The sequence below is a fragment of the Mauremys reevesii genome, linkage group 8 (assembly GCF_016161935.1).
Source record: "Mauremys reevesii isolate NIE-2019 linkage group 8, ASM1616193v1, whole genome shotgun sequence".
NCBI classification, from domain to species: domain Eukaryota; kingdom Metazoa; phylum Chordata; order Testudines; family Geoemydidae; genus Mauremys; species Mauremys reevesii.
Genome location: NC_052630.1, coordinates 96,136,851 through 96,150,294, shown reverse-complemented (window position 1 = coordinate 96,150,294; position 13,444 = coordinate 96,136,851).

Here is a 13,444-nt window from a genome sequence, read left to right as displayed (position 1 = left end):
TGCGTACCCACCCTTGCTTTTCAGCAGTGCTACTGGAACCTTTCCCCTCATCCTGCTTCCCCTTCACATATTTAAAACTCATTTGTTGTTCTGCCTATGGTTTTTGTTCCCATGCTCCCTTCTCAGACTTTTGCCACGGACATTATTCTCCAGTTGGCCCCGATAACTCACTGAACTTGGTCTCAAGTCAATAGTGGGCTTATTTTAATCTATTAAAAAAGATTTCCTTTTCTTTATCAAAGCTAAACAAAAACAAGGAAATTCAATTAAAAACAGAACGATGTTTAAATAACAAAGGTTGTGACACAAGCTAGGAAATCCAACGATAAGGGGAGACAATCCACTCATTGCCTGGAATGAAGAGGCACCGTGGTACGAGTTAAAGGCAAATTTCAGCCATAATATTGCATTTTTCTGGGTTTCGGTTGTGTTTAAGAGCCCTAATCAGCTGGGAAAAGTTTAAGCAATAGCTCCTATCTGCTCTACTGTGAGGGAAGTAATCTTTCATTGCTTCCCTTAGCACAGCTGCTCTCTGCGGGTTAAGATTTAATTCTTGATTGTAGCAATATGAAGGTTATGTGCCCCCAACTGAATTGATGTACAGAGACATGTTGAAGATAGCCATAGGATTTTTGGGAGATGCTCGAACTGGCTATGTCTGCTTCCATGTCTCATCCACCAATGATATAGTGAAAGAATTTCACCTACTGGTATCTCCAGGTATTGTAAGCTACAGAGTCTTCCTGACAATGTTCTGTTTGTTAAGAAAGGTAGCTGACAGCTGGTGTTTTCTGCTGACTGCACTCAACAACTTGATTGCTAGTCGTTTATACTTCTTTTTAAAAAAATGTTTCCTTTCAGGATTTGGAGAAAAAAAATCTTGTTTGTTTTTGTCTTCCCTTGTTTGTATGATGACAACTAAACATCAGGATCTGTATATTTGAAGTCCAGAAGCAGTAGATTACTATTAGATGATAAAAACATCTTGTATGGATCTGCAGGGGGTAAAAACATTAATCTATACGGGAAAAAACGAATACGATTCTAAGTGGGAGGAGTGTGAACATGACTTTAATTCTCTGTGAATTTCATTCAGGTTTTTCTATAGGGTATGTGGTACTTTGCCGTCATGTTCTCAATGCCTTCCTCCCCTCCAATCTGGTGTGTCTTTGGATGACATGTGTGAATTTTCATGGTACGCTCTCACGCCATGCATGGAATGAGGTGGATTTTGATGTACCATATATCAGAGCCTGGGCGTTCAGTGCAATGGGGAGTTGGGGCAATCAGACCTCCCCACAGTGCTTAGCTCCACATTTCCATTAAACAGTAAGAGAAAAGATCCAGCTTCTGTTCTGCAGAACCCTCCTCCCTCTTAGCAGCTGACTGACTGGCTAGACACTTGGGAAGCTGCCTAGCGAGCCCAACAAGGAAGTAGAAGGGTGATTGGAAAGTTGAAGGTTTAATTGAGGTTGATGTTGGCCTGAGAGCTAAGTTCTGCAGGGGGGTGAAACATTTATTATGCTAATTACCTGGGGTTTGGCTTGTTGCAACCCTTCCCCAACTCTGTCCTGATCATGACCCGGTGCTGCTCATGCACGTTCAGAGAGCGTGAGGGCCAAATTCGTAGCGGGAGGTGGTCAAAAGCAAGGTGTCCCAGCAAATCCTTGGAGATGAGAACGCTGGAAAAAATGCCAACAATGCACAGCCAGCACTGCAGGGCTCTCGATTCCCTGCTACTTTTACAACACGTGCAATAAATCTTCCTTTTTTACTGGACAGGCGTAAACAAGAAAGGCTCAGGGGCCTGAATAAACAGGGTGCGGTGGAGAAGCCGTGCTGAAAGTGCTAATGCCAAACATTCCTTGGTTGGTTTAGAACTAACAGCATCACTGATAGTTGCGAGGGATTGTACAACAGCATGAGCTGGCTGAGAAACACTGTGGGGCATATTCTGCCCTCCGAGCTATACGTCTGAGAGCAGAGGCTGGGCCTGAGTCCATTCAATGAATAAGGGACTCTTCATTTTTGTGGTTTACATTGAACTTATGATAAATATTTTTTCTTTCATCAAACCTTGTTTGCTTGTTCTTTTAAATATTCGGTTGACTTATGATTCTTAATATTCTGTTATCTCCAAAAGCCTGAAATGGAATACAGCTATAAAAGGAAGGGAACCCTGGGGCTGATCACATGTGGAAGCATTGCAACTGGAGAATGAGTATGGAGAATGAGGGTTACAGGAATAAATTATTAAAGTGTTTTGGAAGGATTATAAACCCTGATCCCCCAACGCATCGTCCAACCTCTAACTTAATGTGAAATAAAAGTAGCCCGATATTCAGAGCAACTGCAGCTCCCACTGGAGGTTATGGGGATTTGCAAATTCTCAGCACCTCTGAAAATCAGCATCCTCCTATTTGGTGCCTATTTTATGGCTCTAGGTGCTTAACTTTAGAAGCACTCGGATTTGCCAATGTTGGGACTCTTAGGGCTAGTCTACACTTACCAGCCGGGTCGACGCGGTGAGTTCGACTTCTCGGAGTTCGAACTATCGCATCTAATCTGGACGCGATAGTTTGAACTCCGGAAGCGCCGGGGTCGACTCCGGTACTCCACCACTGCAAAAGGTGGTGGCGGAGTCGACCTTGGAGCCGCGGACTTCGATTCCGCGGCGTCTGGACGGGTGAGTAGTTCGAACTAGGCTACTTCGAATTCAGCTACGCTATTCACGTAGCTGAACTTGCGTACCCTAGTTCGACCCCCGCTCTTAGTGTAGACCTGCCCTTAGTCTATTTGTGCTTTAATTAACTCCTTTGTAAAATGAGGATCATAGTATCTGCCAAGCTTTAGGGCGACTCTCTGAGGCTTAAATAACTAATGTTTGTAAAGTGCCCTGAGATTCTGGGATGTCAGGTGCTACGTTTATTATTAATCCTCACCCAAGGCAGAGCAGCCAGTGAAAGCATGTGAGAATTTTGGACAGGAGTTTGTGCTAGAAGATGCCCCAGTCACACTGAATCCTGCCTTGTGGTCTGGTATAGTGGCCAAGCAGAGCCTGACAACTTGGGAAATACTCATACAAGGTGAAACTGTCCTCGCTCTTCTGCTGAAGGCAGCGCCTAAGCCCTACCCCTTCTCTGTGCAGAGCAGGCTGCTGTAAGGACGAGGTCCCTCATTCCCTTTTCCCTGGAGCTGCTCTCAGTTGAAGTCTTGATCGGAGGGACAGGGAGTGTACGCGAATCCACGCAGTTTGACCCTTAAATTACAGATGCCTAAAGCTGAGGCCCACCTGGAAGAAGATGTTACAAAAGAGGTGAAGGTGAATGATGTGATCCCTTTGAAATTCCTTTTGTTACACTCATAATTGCGGCCCTCACTCCAAATGCAATGGCCTCAGGAGTGTTATCTGCCTCCATCTTATCTCAAACTTAACTGCCTGGGTGGCTAAGTTTGCCCAAGGCTGTTTAGGGCTCATCCATCTGGAAAGACCTTTCACAGACTGTGGGAGAATTCTGCTTGGCAGGAAGGAAGACCACTTTCTTTGCCTAACGATTGACAATAGCTGTAATTATGGTTGCACCAGCCGGCATCCTGTGTGGTAGTTTTCCCCACGTGACGCATCCTGTGAGTGTTCCCCCCTGGCCCCAGGACACTCAAGCAGAGCTGAAAAGTTTGGACAGCCGACTCCTGATTCAGGCTATTCACACATTAGACCCATTCCTTCTGCCTACAGATGCCTTGGAGAAGGAGAAGTTGTGAGGCTGTGATACAGGTATCTAGTCTAGAAGGTGAAACCACCTGGTTGTGAATATACAGTCATTCTTTGTGTCAGTCCTTGGTCAGCTATCAGGTAGCGACAGGGCGATCCAGTTACCACTGCCTGGGTAATCATCACCAGGGCTGTCTGGGAACAAGAGGCTAACAGGTCTGTCACTCAGGCCAGCCCTCACATAGTTTGGCCCTTGTGTGTTAGAATCTGTACCCACAAAACCCTGTTGCTCGAATGGTTTTATCAGGTGCAAATTGTATCACTTACAAAGTGCAATGGCAACTGTTTGCACAAGCCAAATGGTGCATGTGCAAGTGGAAGATTCCCGCTGAAAATGTATTGTGGTGGTTCCTGAGGCAGTTAGAGGGGAATAGGAGACCAGTTTGTACTTCTCAGAGATTAGGACTGCTGCAGTCTGTGCTACGGCGTCTGGGAGGCAGGAGTACTGCATTCACTTATTGTCATACTAACTTGCTGTAAGATCTTGGGCAAGTCACTTAAAGCTAGTCTGTGGCTTTTGAGGAACTGGCAGCTTTCCTTGTGTAAATCCTGGCGTTTGTCCTCCTCCCTCTCACACAAAGCAGGAAACACGATCTTTTCAATTTTCACAGGGTTAAACTACCTGACCTTTGGCTGTTACATTGTTTTATGCTAAGGCAGCAGTTCTCCAACCATTTCAATCTACAGACCACCTTGTTAGAGTAAGATCCTTGCACAAAATTATCTGCCCACCCAACAACCTACTCCTCAACCCCAACTCTTTGGTTCTCAAACCTTTTGTTTTGCAGACCACCAGTTATCCATGGACCATGGTTTGATAATCATTGTGCTCCAGCATGTTGGAAGAAGGGAAGGGTGTATAGAGAACTTATTTATGTATTGCCATAGAGTACATGGGACTTTACAGGATACTAGAGGGACAAGATCTAGCCTCAGATTTCATAGTTAGATGGAAGACAAAATAACAGGAAAACAGACAGGGAAGATGATAAATAAAGAGGGTGATACAGCCCTTATGTACACGAGGGGATTGTACTAGTGGGTACCATTCTCTTTCCTTAGTATCCGCACTAGTCAGTAGTTGGTGATTGCACGATTTGATCTAGCAGCAACGTGTGTTTCCAGTTTTGTAATTCTATGCAAACACGTTTACATTCAATTTTTCAGAACACAAATGAATTTGTTACTTGTGGCTGACAGAATTATTAAAATATATCCTAGAGTCAACCCGGAGTGGCAGGCCCTTGTTCTCATGTGAAGAGGACCAAGATGCCGTGATAGCAGACTTCTCCTGTCCATGGTTTAACCTGGGACAGGAAACAAACTGTTCTTGACATGCTGTTATGGATGATATTAACCAACAGATTCACTTGTATTGAAGTTCCTTCTGTGTAACAAAACGTTGTAATAATCTCCCCACTGCAGATAGAATTTTCCTTTTCTACATGACCAATCTTTGGGAAAGGCAGGAAGGGCTTTTTCTCCCCCGGAAAGGGGTTTAGTTAGCAATTTAGAAGTGTTTTAGTGCATTGCAATTTGATTACTTAATCATGTTGCCAGCAATAACGTTAAAGTGGTCTCAAGTGGAATGTTTTGGATGATACCCAGTTGAACGGAGTACCTCATCATCGAGCCTTTAAGAAGCGCAGTGGATGGGATCAGTTGCAAAACCCCTCTCATTCTCTATACCCAGGCGAACCTGTATCCTGTGCACATGCTGTATTTGTGTTGAATGTGGAACTCCCATTAACATCTTTGGAAGTTACATGCATGAAACCAGAATGAAATAGGAAATACACAGTGCAGACAAGGGATCCACAGAGTGGCTCAGAGAGGACAACTTTGACCTTAATTTTAATGGGAGTTTTACATCATTTTGCTTTGTTCTCTTATGGCAATGCTGTTCCATCTGCAGAGCTCATCTGTGTCCTCTGGTCTTCTCTCTCCCTCTTTTTCATCTTCATTTTAAAATTTCTGTCTGAGCTACAGTATACATTACAAATGCCTATCATGTCTATTTGAGCTGCTCAGCTATGACGTTTAGAGGGCAGAAAACGACATGGTGGCACATGGTAAGCTTAAAGGCCAAAATTGGAGCAGTTTTTCTGAATGCCATCCCAATCTTTGGTACTTTTGAATAAAGCACATCTTGAATCCTCAACACCCCTTCCCAGAGTTTTCACCAAACAAAACCCCAAACCATGGAGTGTTGCAAAATCATTTTGGGTTTTGCCCATCTCTGTAGAGTGATGGGTCAGACTGGCCCCATTTGAATCCCTTGCCTTCCAAATTTTGGTTTTGCCACTCCTTTAATTGCTCTCTTTTCCCAAGGGGTAGAGTGCTTTTCCTCAGAGTGCTACTAAAGCCAAGTTTTCCTGTCCGAAATGGGAGAAGAAAACACTTAAATCTCTCCCGCAGGAGCCGTGCTGCCAGTAATTCTGAATGCATTTAATTTTTTTTGCTTTAAACACCCCTGTTACGCTTCCTCCTTCCTCCTCTTGGAGTTTGCATTCCTCAGGTGTATAATGGGAAGAAGGGCCCAGCTGAGCAGCAGGAATGATTAACACAAAAGAAAGTGTTTCTTTCTCCATGTCCCAGTGAAAAGAATATGTGTGGATCACAGGGGAAAAGGCCTGGAGCTACAGCAGCAAGAGCTTTGAATCAGATCTTCCAAAATGTTCTTGCTGTGAGGTGGTCACCAAATATGCTCTTTAAACATCAGTGAAATGTGACAAGCCCAAATCCTAAAGCCGTTCGCCATTTGGCTTTCATTATTTAATAAAAGTTAGATTGACAGAAAGCTATTTAATGAAAGACCTTAAGAAAGAACATATTGTTGATCTGGAAAACTTGATAAACAACTGGCCACCGCACGCGGTATTTTCATGCTAAACCAACATAAAAAGATATTTTCTCCCCCTCTTAGTTTTTCTTTTCAGGATAATGCAAACATGTGTTTTGCCCCCATGAAAGGGACATGATTTTGATCAAGGCTTTGGCATGTCTTGCAAGCCCAGAGCAATCTTTCTCTGTTTGCAAATATATTTAAAAAGTTATCTATTTAAGGCAGGCTGTTCCCCCTCATGAAGCAAACCTTTTCATTGCTTTCACTGTGACAAAGTCCCTGGACCAGCTCCACACCAGTGTAAATCCACGTAGCTCCACTGAAGCCTACCTTTAAAAATGCTTTCAAGTGTCATAATGACCAAAATGGGTCTGACCCTCAGCTGATGTACATTGGGCTGGTCTTCACTATGGGGAGATCAATGCTGCTGCAATCAATGCAGGAGAGGTCGATTTAGTGGGTCTAGTGAAGACCCGCTAAATCGATGGCAGAGCACTGTCTGGTCGACCCTGGTACTCCACCTCTCCAAGAGGAGTAAGGGAAGTCGACCGGAGAGCTGGAGTAGGGTAACTTAGGTTGACTTACCCCGGTAGTGAAGACAAGCTATATAGTGAAGTCAGTGAAGCTATGCTGTTTTACACCAGCTGAGGATGTGGGCCGTTGTGTTCATTATGTCACTTGAAAGCCTCTTTAGCAGAGCATCAAACAGTGGTTGGCTAGAAACATAGCTGTTTGTTTTTAATTAATGAACAAAGACGCCCTGTAAACTAAGATTTGCTATCAAACTATGAACATCTGTAATTGCACTTTTGCATGTCATTTGTTGTTCTAATGCATGCTGCCCATGCTTCAAATCTGTCCATGCATACGCTGGTCCTCCCTCTGACACTGTTTAGTACGGTTCGTTCATCCATGCATACAATTCCTTTCTGATCTTTGAAGCAATTGTGTGGTTTAATTTATGAGAATGATACTGAGGGTATGTTCCTTTTAAAAGTGAAATCTGTTCTCACCACTGCTTCATCCAGGACTAGCAGAGGCAGCAAACTTTGAGAGACTTTTAAGGGTATGTAAGAATGGTGATAACACTTATTAATGTTGCCATTCTACACCAGCTGAAGCTTCTGAACAGTCTTCTTGGGTAACCTCACAAAGAAAGCAGTAGAGTAATTCCCACCTGGATACCACACAGAACCATGCATAACTCTGCCAAGGGCCAGATCTGAGCAAATGTTGCACAGGGGCGGCTCCAGGCACCAGCACGCCAAGCGCGTGTCTGGGGCGTCAAGCCACGGGGGACGCTCTGCCGGTCGCTGCGAGGGCGGCAGGCAGGCTGCCTTTGGCGGCATGCCTGCGGAGGATCCACTGGTCCCACGGCTTTGGTGGACCTCCTGCAGGTGTGCCGCCGAATCCGCGGGACCGGGGACCTCCCGCAGTCAAGCCGCCGAAGGCAGCCTACCTGCCGTGCTTGGGGCGGCAAAATACCTAGAGCCACCCCTGACAAAGCATAGAGAAAAGTGAGCACACTGGGACTCCAGATCTCTGGAGAATGCAGAAGTGGCGCTCGATTGTGAATCTCATGGTAAACAGGAGGACAAATCCCCAACTTATTAAGTGGAAATGCACCATCGCTGCTCAACTCTGGTTACTTCCCCCTGCCAACTAGCGTCACCTCTGTTTTCTTCTGGATTGAGCCACAGCCAGCTCCCTCTGAGTACCAACCTCATCCAGACACCAAGACGCAACCCTCTATTTTTAATCTGCGTGAGATGTGTTCTGGGAGGAATCTTTCTAAAGGGGTCCCGGAATTGTAGGTGGATTTCTACTGCTAGTCCCTTTAATTTAGGTTTTTCTCTGCTCACCATTTGATTTGAGGACCTGTTCTTGGCTTTTCTTATCACCACTTCAGAGCAGCTTCCCCAATTGCCAGTCATGAAAGCAGCACTCTGAGCCTATTGAAGGAAGTGCTTGTTACCCATCTGAGCACGGGGACAAGGAGGAGGGTATCCATTTGGAGGAAAAGAAGAAAAAGGAAGCAGAATGAATGGGGGAATGAAAGAACACTTGAGTTTTTAGAACTTTAAAACAAGTTTGAGCTATTTTAATGTACAATAATAGAACACTGCATGGGGAGATTTTTTTAAAGCATTCAATAAAACGAGGCTAGGAAGTCACTAAAGTTTAAAAAGGGGCATCTGAGCCAAAAATGAATTGAAAATAGCATATGAATGTGTTTCTGGGACAGCTAATAGAACCGACAGGATTTTTATGATGACCGTTTATGAGGGAGTGTATCCTTGCCAGGTGGGTGGCTTACTTACCCTAGGGAGAAAGGAGAGATTGTATTGAGAATTTGTCCCATAATAAAGGATGGGGAAGAACTACTTTGAATAAAATAAGAGGCATTTTCAAACTTTCACAGAAAGCTTGAACCAAACTTGAATGAAACAGTTTTGAAATCATAGAAATATAGGGCTGGAAGAGCACAGAAAAAGTCATCTAAACCCTTCTCTCATGCTGAGGCAGAATTAAGTATACCTAGACTACCTCGGATTACAAGTCAAAATGATCTGGATAAACTGAAGTAAATAGGCTGAAATTCAATAAAGACAAATGCAAAGTACTCCACTAAGGAAGGAACAATCAGTTGCACACCTACAAAATGGGAAATGGCTGCCTAGGAAGCAGTACTGCGGAAAAGGATCTGGGGGTCATAGTGGACCACAAGCTAAATATGAATCAACACTGTTGCAAAAAATGCAACCATGATTCTGGGATGTATTAGCAGGAGTGTTGTAAGCAAGACATGATAGATAATTCTTCCACTCTACTCCACACTGATAAGGCCTCAGATGGAGTACTGTGTCCAATTTTGGGCACCACATTTCAGGAAGGATGTGGACAAATTGGAGAAAGTCCAGAGAAGAGCAACAAAAATAATTAAAGGTCTTGAAAACATGACCTATGAGGGAAGATTTAAAAAATTGGGTTTGTTTAGTCTGAAGAAGAGAAGACTGAGGGAGGACATAATGGTTTTCAAGTATATAAAAGGTTGTTACAAAGAGGAGGAGGGAGAAAAATTGTTCTTGTTAACCTCTGAGGATAAGACAAGAAGCAATGGGCTTAAATTGCAGCGAGGGCAGTTTGGGTTGGACATTTGGAAAAACTTCCTAACTGTCAGGGTATTAAGCAGTGGAATAAATTGCCTAGGGAGGTTGTAGACTCTCCATCGTTGGAGGTTTTTAAGAGCAGGTTAGACAATCACCTGTGAGGGATGGTCTAGATTAGGGGTCAGCAACCTTTCAGAAGTGGTGTGCTAAGTCTTCATTTATTCACTTAAGGTTTTGCGTGCCAGTAATACATTTTAACGTTTTTGGAAGGCCCCTTTCTATAAGTCTATAATATATAATGAATCTATTGTTTTATGTAAAGTAAATAAGGTTTTTAAAATGTTTAAGAAGCTTCATTTTGGGGGGGAGGGTTAGCTCAGTGGCCTGCTAAACCATTGTGAGTTCAATCCTTGAGGGGGCCACTTAGGGATCTGGGGCAAAAATTGGTCCTGCTAGTGAAGGCAGGGGGCTGGACTCAATGACCTTTGAAGGTCCCTTCCAGTTCTAGGAGATTGGTATATCTCCAATTATTATTATTATTATTATTATTTTTCATTTAAAATTAAATTAAAATGCAGAGCCCCCCGGACTGGTGGCCAGGACCTAGGCAGTGTGAGTGCCACTGAAAATCAGCTCAGGTGCCCCCTTTGGCACACATGCCATAGGTTGCCTACTCCGGTCTAGATAACACTTAATCCTGACTAGAGTGCAAGGGATTGGATTAGAAGACCTCTCTAGTCCTATTGTTCTATGATTCTGTGATTTTAGATCACCAATGCTCACAAATTTTTAGATCTTAGAGGCCAGGATAAGCAACCAGACATAGAGCTGGTGAATACAATTTTCACACCTAAATCATCCTTTTTTCCTGACAAAAATCAAAATTTCAATTAAAAAAAATTAATTGAATTTTCAAAATGTGTTCACCAGCTTTATAACATGTCAAAAACTGAATGAAATTTTAAGACATTCATCCTAATTTGATCTGCTGGTGAAAATGTTGAAATGTTTATGCCCAGGCCTATCCAGCCCTTTGCCTAATTTTTTCCAAACTTGAACATCTCAATCCTTTGCATATCACCTCTTGGCTTCTGAGCCACTTTTGGGTGCTCACCACACCAACCCCTCTTGCGTTTTGCCTGTCACTTATATAAGACTGCCTTGCTGTTCTTCATTGATCACTGTAGCTAGCCTGTCCAGCTGTCTTTAAAATGCTTGGCGCCAGATTGTGGCTGGCTCATTTGCAGGTGCCTGGGTGGTAGGGGGTGGGGAAATGCAGGGAGAATGTCTGCCAGGGAGAATGGAAGGAGGAGGTGGGGAGAGAGTTGGGTGATGGGCCTCCCCCTTCAGCTCTGTCAGCAGAGCTTGGCTGGGTAGAGTTGAGAACGTGCTGCTTCCGACCCGAGGGGCTGTAGCAGTTATACTGCTGTGCCCAGGATAGGAGTCTCCAAGAATTCTCCCTGAGTCAGGCAGACTGCAGACTCTGCTACCCTGCCCCTTCATGGCACATAAAAGCTCCAAGGGCACAATCTAGCCCTTTATGTGACGTGCTGCTGAAGGATAACATGCTGGTTGTAGTCAACATTTCATTTAGGAATAACCAGCGGTGCGTAGTCACGGTGATGAGTGATGGAAAACATCCAACAAGCTGCTGCTGCTGGCTTTAGGTTGCCTCCTATAGAAGGATTGCAAATGAAACCTACAGTCTGGACGGCAAAGGCTTGTGAGATGCAAAGGCTTCATTCTTACAGGGAAGCCCAATTTGAGTTAAACGGCAGCCTTTGAACAGATTTTTTTTGTTTGTTTTAAATTAGCCTTAAAGAAACCTCCTCCATACATAGTGTGACTCTAATGCTGTGGTTTTTATTTCCTTGATCAGGCACCCAGGATGCAGGCCTGGCTTCCCCAAAGCCAAAACTTACTCAGCTGTTGCAATATTCTACATCACTAAAGATGCAGAGAACAAGGGTGACCAGATGTCCTGATTTTATAGGGACAGTCCCGATTTTTGGGTCTTTTTCTTATATAGGCTCCTATTACCCCTCACCCTCATCCCGATTTTCCAAATTTGCTGTCTGGTCACCCTACAAAGAACATTGGCATACATTCCGACTGGAAGGAGAAAGCGTTAGACTTTTATTTTCCTCTGCTTTAGTCTAGCTAGAATGTGAAGATTAGCGATACAAATTAAGGGAAAAGCGTTTTTTAAAAAGTAGTGAAATAATTAAATATCCATGTGGGGCCAGATTCTAATCTCTTACAGCCATATAAATCCAGAGTGACTCCGGCCAAGTAAATGGAGTATAAGAATGAAGTCTTTACTCAAAGTCTAATGGCAAACACCGGGGGGAAGTTAGAATTTTTTTCAGGTCAATTTCGACAAGACCAAAGTTTAGTCTGAAATATGTGTTTAAAAAACCCCTCCAAAATCTACCGGAAAAGTTAGGTATTTCAAAAATATTTTTAAACATTTTAAAGGGAAGAAAGAAGCCTATAATTAATGTCCCTCTCCATCTACTGTTTTTTCTTCCACTTTAAAAACATCTGGATTTTAGTGTTGACAGATAAACTCCTTAATCTCTTTGCTTGTGTTTAAAAAAAATGCACTCAAAGTCGTATTTTTCACCTCTGGTCTAGTGACATCTTAGAAAGAAGCTAAAGAAGCTAAATGAGGGCAAAACATGTGCAAAGGAACCGGGGCGAAGACTTTACTACTGGAGCAACACCTGAATAATCTGCGGATGAATGCCTGAGGATCAACACCCTTTTAAGTCACCTACATCTGTCTTGGCAACTGGCATTGGGTAAAATCCATTCCATCCACAGCGATAGGGTTCTATGCAGGTTGGAGTGCAGAGGGGTTGGGAAAGTAAAATTCACTTCACAAGGTAGGACCACTGGATCCTTGAATAGCTGGCTTGCCCCCATCCGTTTTCAGCACTGGCCTTATAACACAGAAGGACTACTCCCCTCGTGGTCCCTCTATGGACTTAAGCGATACGGAGGGCCCTGAGCTGACCCTCGGTGCCATGGGTGAATTGAATCTATTGTTGATAAATCCAACGCTGTTCCATACTCAGCAGAATCACTCCTATGATCATTGGGGTCTGAAGAGTGTACATGAGAGCCTGCCCATTTAAATGAGATTGGTTTTTTTAAGGGCTTGTGAATAAAAAGCTTAGATGAACATGAAGCCAATGGCATCTGAGGCTTTTTTAGAAGACTGAATTATGAAATCTGGCCTATAATTGCATTTGGATCTGTGAAATCCACAATTGCTTGGGGGTTTTAGCCTGTGTTCTAAAATGTTTCTAACATGAAAAACTACTATTATGGAGAGCTCAGATTTGTTTTAAGATGGATTTTGTTTGGCTAAGCTGCTTTATGGATGTAACCAACCACAAAATAGTGGATGAGATGGTGTTGCTCATTGTAAATCTGCCCGTTCAAATGACTGGACAGAGCTAGGTAAGGCCCAGATTCTGCAAGCTGCTCTGTGCAAGCAGTTCCCCTGCACCCAGGCAAAACCCCCCAAAAGTTGGTGCAGTTTGAGGAATTAGGGCCTAAGGTAGCCTGTGTTGCCAGCTCATCATTTTTGATACTTTTCTTAAAGCACCAGATCCTGGAGTCAGGTGAAAAGTTTCTAACCATCATAGTTGCAGAGAATAGCCATCAAATATGAACCCTAAGGGCTAGAGCACCAGAAGACAAGAACCC